Raw genomic sequence first — 5,994 nt, 5'->3', positions numbered from 1 at the left:
TAGCGACCAACAACCGTTAGCCCTCCCATTGTTAGATTTCACATTACCAATAGAATGTCAATCAAGTTACATAATTCATAATAGTATAAGGTGCATGTCACCCAACAATATTAAACTAGAATCAAACAATAATAACACACATTCATTATTTTTTTCACACACACACACACACATATATATATATATATATATATATATATATATATATATATATAGTTAATCTGTTATGAACTGATGACCATCAAAGTTTCCTATAAACCAATGTAAGTAATTAAATAAAGGAAACGTTATGGTTCATTGTCTGAGAGCAAAAAATCCTTGTTTTGTTTTCTAGAATTTGTCTAAAAGGCACATTGTCTGCCTTGGCTCCTACTAGTGGGGAAGCAACTACATGCCCATCCTCATAGCCTTCGAAAAAGATCCTTGCATCGTTCTCATACTTGACATCAAAGCTTTCATTCTTCATCTTGGGAGGACATCCTCCAGCTTGAAAATCTGCAAGTCAAAATCCACAGTTAATATTCTGCACCACAAATGGAGAACATTGTATTTTCTATAAGCTTCCTTCAATATCATTTCATATGAAAGCAACTGAAGAGAATTCATTATCACTAACGAGAAAAGGGGAAGCCCTTCTACAAATTTTAGAAGAGCATGTACCTTTTGCTCCCCTCTTTTGTGTTTCCTGTAAACTTCTTTTGCTATATCCTGACATACAATTTATCCTGGTCTATTGCCCATGGGGGATAACTTGCCATTCCTACATAAGTGAAAGGAGCAAGAAATCAGACGATTAAGAACAGATAGCTGCGAAGGCATTTGCTAAGCATCTGCAACATGATAAATGATAATAGTACACATGGCCATCCAAAACGCCAGTAGTAGTAAGTTTCCATCATTAGTTTTTTTTAAGTTTCCGTCAAGCAAAGAGTTTCCCTGTGCCATAAAAAGATACATATGAATTTATGTACCACTTGTTATAATAATCAACAAACAGCAGCAACTTGATGTCTCCATATGTCTGTGCTTCATTCCAGAGCTCCTCGTTCACCACCTCATTTTTATGATTTTATCAAAGGCAGCAAAAGAGGCACATAAGTATTGACCATGAAGTGAGGAGCTGTAATTCTAGAATAAACAGAACACAAGAAGAGTTTTGACAAAATTTTGAAGAGTGTTGTCTTGTGACAAGGTGTAACCAAGTACATAGTGAATGAAAATGCAATCAAAACAGGAAGAAGGATCTTCAATAAGGTGGTCACTACCCACACATGATACCCCAGTTCTACGAACCACTATTCTACGTTTAAGAACCACTATTCTACGTTTAAAATTATTTGCTGTAGAGATTAACCCAATAAAAAGATAAAGGAATTTATCCATGGGGACAGGTGGAACCTTCAATATTTCCAAATCAGTGACATGCTCAAAGTCCTCTGTTGTAGGCAAGCCATTTGCTACCACAGACAACAATTTACTATCTCCTTCGATCATTACTTCACCAACAAACCCAGGCTATAAATCCAAGTAAAAAAGCAAGGTGAGATCTTCCCGATGTCGTTGCCACCATGGATGACTAGCTCCTGGTCATTGAAAGTTAATTGGGTGGAGATGAGTGTCAAACAATAAAATTTTAATAATCAACAACCAGAAGAGGTACATCGCTATATAGCTTCACAGGCTATCCATGTTATCAGGTCCTGTCGAAAAGGAATTTCCTATTGAGGCATGGTATAGAGGCACTAGTTTGGTTCAAATGTTTTACTGTCTTCCATTTCAAGTATGGCAATATTTTTCCGGAAACATAGGCAACCATTGGACTAATGTGAGAATGTAAAGGGACTTACCAGTTGGTTGATAAGTGTTGCCAGAATATCTTGCAGCTCTGTCAAAAATAAAGGGCCAAAGGTGAAATTGCAGTTATGTCAAGTCAAAGAATGTAGTACAACTCTCAAAGAACAAATATGGTACAACTAGAATTTACCAGTTTGGTTTTCAACTACTTTTATTGCATATATAAATAAAGTTAAATTGCAGTGACTAAGACTGTGGAGTTTGGGGCAAGGCGGACATATTCAACTTTGATATTGAATATTGACAAGGAGTTCAAGTGGATATCATATTATGCCATGTACATTAATAATATTTACATACCCATCAAACTTAAAAGTAGATGTACAAATAAAATTCAGATCACTGCCTGCGAAAGCAGTTTGGCATATCTTAAAGATATTTATGTTGCTCCAGAAAAATAAGGCTACTCGACGAAACAATTAAGCCATGAAGATTCTAAAGCAAGAGTTACTTTTCAACGGTGGTGTTCCAGTGACTACCCATGTGTTGTGATGGATGTTTGCACTGGGAGAAATCAAGAATCACCAATGTTAGAAGAAATGTTTAAGTGGATCCTCAATTCTATAGAAGTAATGGTATAACATGTCAACATTTCACATTTCGAATTCTGAAATTGGATAACTAAGTCATCCTTGACAATGTTGACCTCTTCGATACCAAGAATGGTGTTCATTACTACCATTTTCAAGGTCGTGATCTTGCCATCAGTGGTCGTGGTCTTGTGAATGGCCTTCTTCTTCCTGTCATCGGTGGAAAACTAAGTACAATAACAAGAGGAGAAATGCTTCATATATTTGTACTCTTAAGCTGACACACGTCCACTAAATGGCATTCAATGACAGATCAATCTTGAAATGTGACACCAATATGTTTAGATGGTGATCAATATGCTTAGTGATCCCGCTTCAAGTTGGGCATTTCTACAGAGGATAGCAGCAATGATTCACAGGGCACAAATTATTAATTTTGAGGAAACATTTTAGGTCTGAAACAAAGGATTCACACAAGTTACATAGATATATGTAGAATAGACAACATGCTGAAAGCAGGAAACGCTACTGCTCGCTCATAGAAAAATCAATCCATGAATCAAAGTAGTGCTAGTTTTTTTACACAAAATTGCGCGCTGGGCCGATGTGGTGCATGACTCCGTCGCCGGGGGTTGAAATCTGTACACTGCAGGTAGAGAGGGGAGGAGGGAGAAAACTAATGGGCAGTGCTTATCTAGCTATTTAATTTAGTTTTCAAGGACTACACTTTACATAATCGAACCATTTCTTTGCCTAACATGTGGATCACAGGAAACAAAATAGGTGCTACAGGAATTGAACTTCACAGGAAACAATGATGTTTTAGCAGGAATTCATGAAATCAATATCAAACATGGTCTAACAGTATAAGAAAATACCTTTTGGAAATCCACACATCATTCGGATCCCGCTGGTTAGTAGGTTTGGCTGCCTTCTTTTGTCAGGCACTGCTATAAATGTTCACCAACAATATTATACAGGTTGTATCATACATTGTCCATACAAAAATAACTTGAAAAAACAAAATCTGAAATATACAAGTTGAACATAAGGCTTCTCATCAAGGAAAAGCAAGAGATTATGCAAGGAATATATTTTTGTAGATGTCAGGTTCAGTACTTTTATCATGGTAAGGCTGGTTTCATAATCCAATTCCATCTACATTAACATGTAAGTGCTGTAGAAAACACGACAGAGTTCAGAATCAGATTTCAGATTATGGCCAGCTTATTTTACAAAACTATTTTGTATCCCCTCTCAAATGCTACATGTGGGTACTTTACTTCAAACAAATAATGTTTTCTGGGTGCCCGTTGGCAAGGACAAAGGATATTTGTATTGAATAAGATTTATACATATAAATGTTTGATTATGGATTTTTTTTGCCCACAAATCTGAAGTTGTCCAACAGAAGCACAACGGGAATATCAGAAATAGGTTTGCAATGATTGAAGAGCATAGACACAAATAGTCCACTCAAGAACTAATTTGAGAAATACGTACACTCTGAACTCACTTTGGTCTCGCGAATGGTACAAAGAAGGCATGTCTTTTGACATCCGCACATAAGAAGGTCATCGGGACTCGGGGCAGAACGTCAAATGGATGGTCTCTGAAGAAGAACCCACTGGCACTGATGTTTCCGATCTGTGAGATGAATTTGGTTGTCAGTTGAGAGAGAGAGAGAGAGAGAGAGAGAGAGAGAGAGAGATGCCTCACCGGGATGTTCGCACGGACATAAATCTCCGCCGCCGGCAACCTGGAGGGGGCAACGGCGGGGAGCAGGGCCGCGTGGGGGGCACTGGTAGGCAGGACGACGTGGGGCCGGCAGTGGAGGAGCAAGATAGCGTGGGAAGTGCTTCTCCACGTCCGACATAGTCTTCCCCGGGATCTGCCCGGCACCCAGGATGACGAAGAGGCCGGAGTTCTTGGTGACGGGGTGGGGATGGAGCACCTTGGTGGTGGAGAGGGTTCGATCTCGGGGGGGATGGGTGCTGTGGGGGCGGCAGGAGGGTTTGAGGGCGACGGCGCGGTGCAGCGGCCGACCGGAGAGAGCAGTGAGCGTCGCGATGTTGGGGGCGGCGTGAGCGGCGGCTAGTAGTGGGGAATTAGGGATTTCACGGTACTGGGAAGGAAAGAGCAGCGACGTTCGCGGGCTGGGCCAAAACTTGGCGCTAAATTTTTTTCGTCGCGCGCTTGGCCCATTTAGCCACATGCGGTCGGTCGGCGTTATTTACCGACCCATAGTTCAAAGGGTATGCAAGAATTGCCGACCGACTGCTCGATGGCATTTGTGCATGCATTCCCGACCGACTGTTGATCGGCGTATGAAAGCTTTCCCAACCAACAGTCCGATGAGGGCTTTCTCAACCAACGATTGGTCGGTAATTGATAACTTTCCCAACACACATCGGTAGGGCATAACGTACCGTGGTGTAGTGATAAGGTGGTACTAATTTGGGGAACCACGTCCCTAAATTTTCATGCGTACATGATCTATTGTCCGCACTACTACCTGGGCCTTGCCCTGAGATGTCTCACATGGCTGAAGCGTTGCCACTTGGGCCTCAGCCCGTCCGGCGATCCGCTGCACAATAATTTTGCAACAAAAAAAACCTGTGGTTTCTGTTATTCAACCCGCACTCCAGATTGCTTCTCGTACGCTACGTTCGATTTTTCTGATATACGTTCGTTGCTCAGATGGGCCAGGCTAGGCCTGCTGCACAAATTTATATTTCTATTTTATCAACTAGAATAGTACCACCGTGCTCCTTTAAACGAAATCCTATCAACTTATATATGTTCGTCAGTTGCAAGAATCAAGCAAGCCAAGACACCAGGATGAGATATACGGGTCATCTTTACCCAGGCGTCCTCCCCTCGAAGGGCACCAGCGGCGGCCTGCGTGGCCAACGCGGCGGATCCGACTGCTCCGGCGTGGATCCAGGGCGGACGTATCGAGACAGAGACGCGCCATCCTCTTCCATGGGCGGGCTCCCTGGAGAAAACTGCTGCAGTGGCTGCTGGTCGGGCCTGGGGTCCAGGGGAACGAGAGGAAGAGGAGTGGGTGGTGGGGTTTTTTTTGAGACAATGATGCTCGATCTATCTTTTTTTAGTTGTGATGCTCGATCTATCTGATCGGGAGAGAGAGGTGTGCCTAGGGCATGGGCCGCGGCTTCTATGGCGAAAGGGAAGGAGCTGGGGCGGCCTGGTAGAAAAAAAAGTCTTTCCTTCATTTTCTATTTTTCAAACAAGAAAACAAAAAGAATTTATTTCAAGGGGAACCAAGATGAGATTTGGCAAATCAAAGCACCACAACTTCAAAGAGTTATTTGGAGAATATCACATGAATTTAAAATATTTGGAATCAAAAGGAAATTCAATTGCAAGTCTGGTTATGGGTGATTCCAAAATTAATGGAATGTTTTATTCTAGCTCGCTAATAATATTGGGAGGATATGTTCATGGATTATAAAGAGAACCACAATGAATTCCCTCATTTTAAATAGATCAAAGATCTATGCAGTTTATTTATTTGTGTTTTAATGGCACGATGATATGATGATGCAACAATAAAATAAAACAAAGAATATAATAGCAAATAAGCATA

The 5,994-nt window shown here is 41.3% G+C and overlaps 1 long non-coding RNA gene across 5 annotated transcripts; it reads right to left on the bottom strand.

Annotated features, from left to right (window-relative positions):
* Window positions 1–235: 235 nt before the first annotated feature.
* Window positions 236–4,512, bottom strand: LOC125542613. Of its 5 annotated transcripts, XR_007297997.1 has the most exons (9): window positions 4,104–4,512; window positions 3,901–4,031; window positions 3,263–3,334; window positions 2,501–2,594; window positions 2,306–2,358; window positions 1,848–1,885; window positions 972–1,583; window positions 661–760; window positions 236–495 (listed from the first exon to the last, which is right to left on the bottom strand). It is a non-coding gene; the product is annotated as an uncharacterized LOC125542613 (long non-coding RNA). The 5 variants fall into 5 exon arrangements; XR_007297996.1 differs by lacking the exon at window positions 2,306–2,358 and having other exon boundaries at window positions 4,104–4,511; XR_007297998.1 differs by lacking the exon at window positions 2,306–2,358 and having other exon boundaries at window positions 3,263–3,331; window positions 4,104–4,511.
* Window positions 4,513–5,994: the final 1,482 nt, after the last annotated feature.

The sequence above is a fragment of the Triticum urartu genome, chromosome 3 (genome assembly GCF_003073215.2).
Source record: "Triticum urartu cultivar G1812 chromosome 3, Tu2.1, whole genome shotgun sequence".
NCBI classification, from domain to species: Eukaryota; Viridiplantae; Streptophyta; class Magnoliopsida; order Poales; family Poaceae; genus Triticum; species Triticum urartu.
This window is presented reverse-complemented; position numbering and strand designations above follow the sequence as displayed.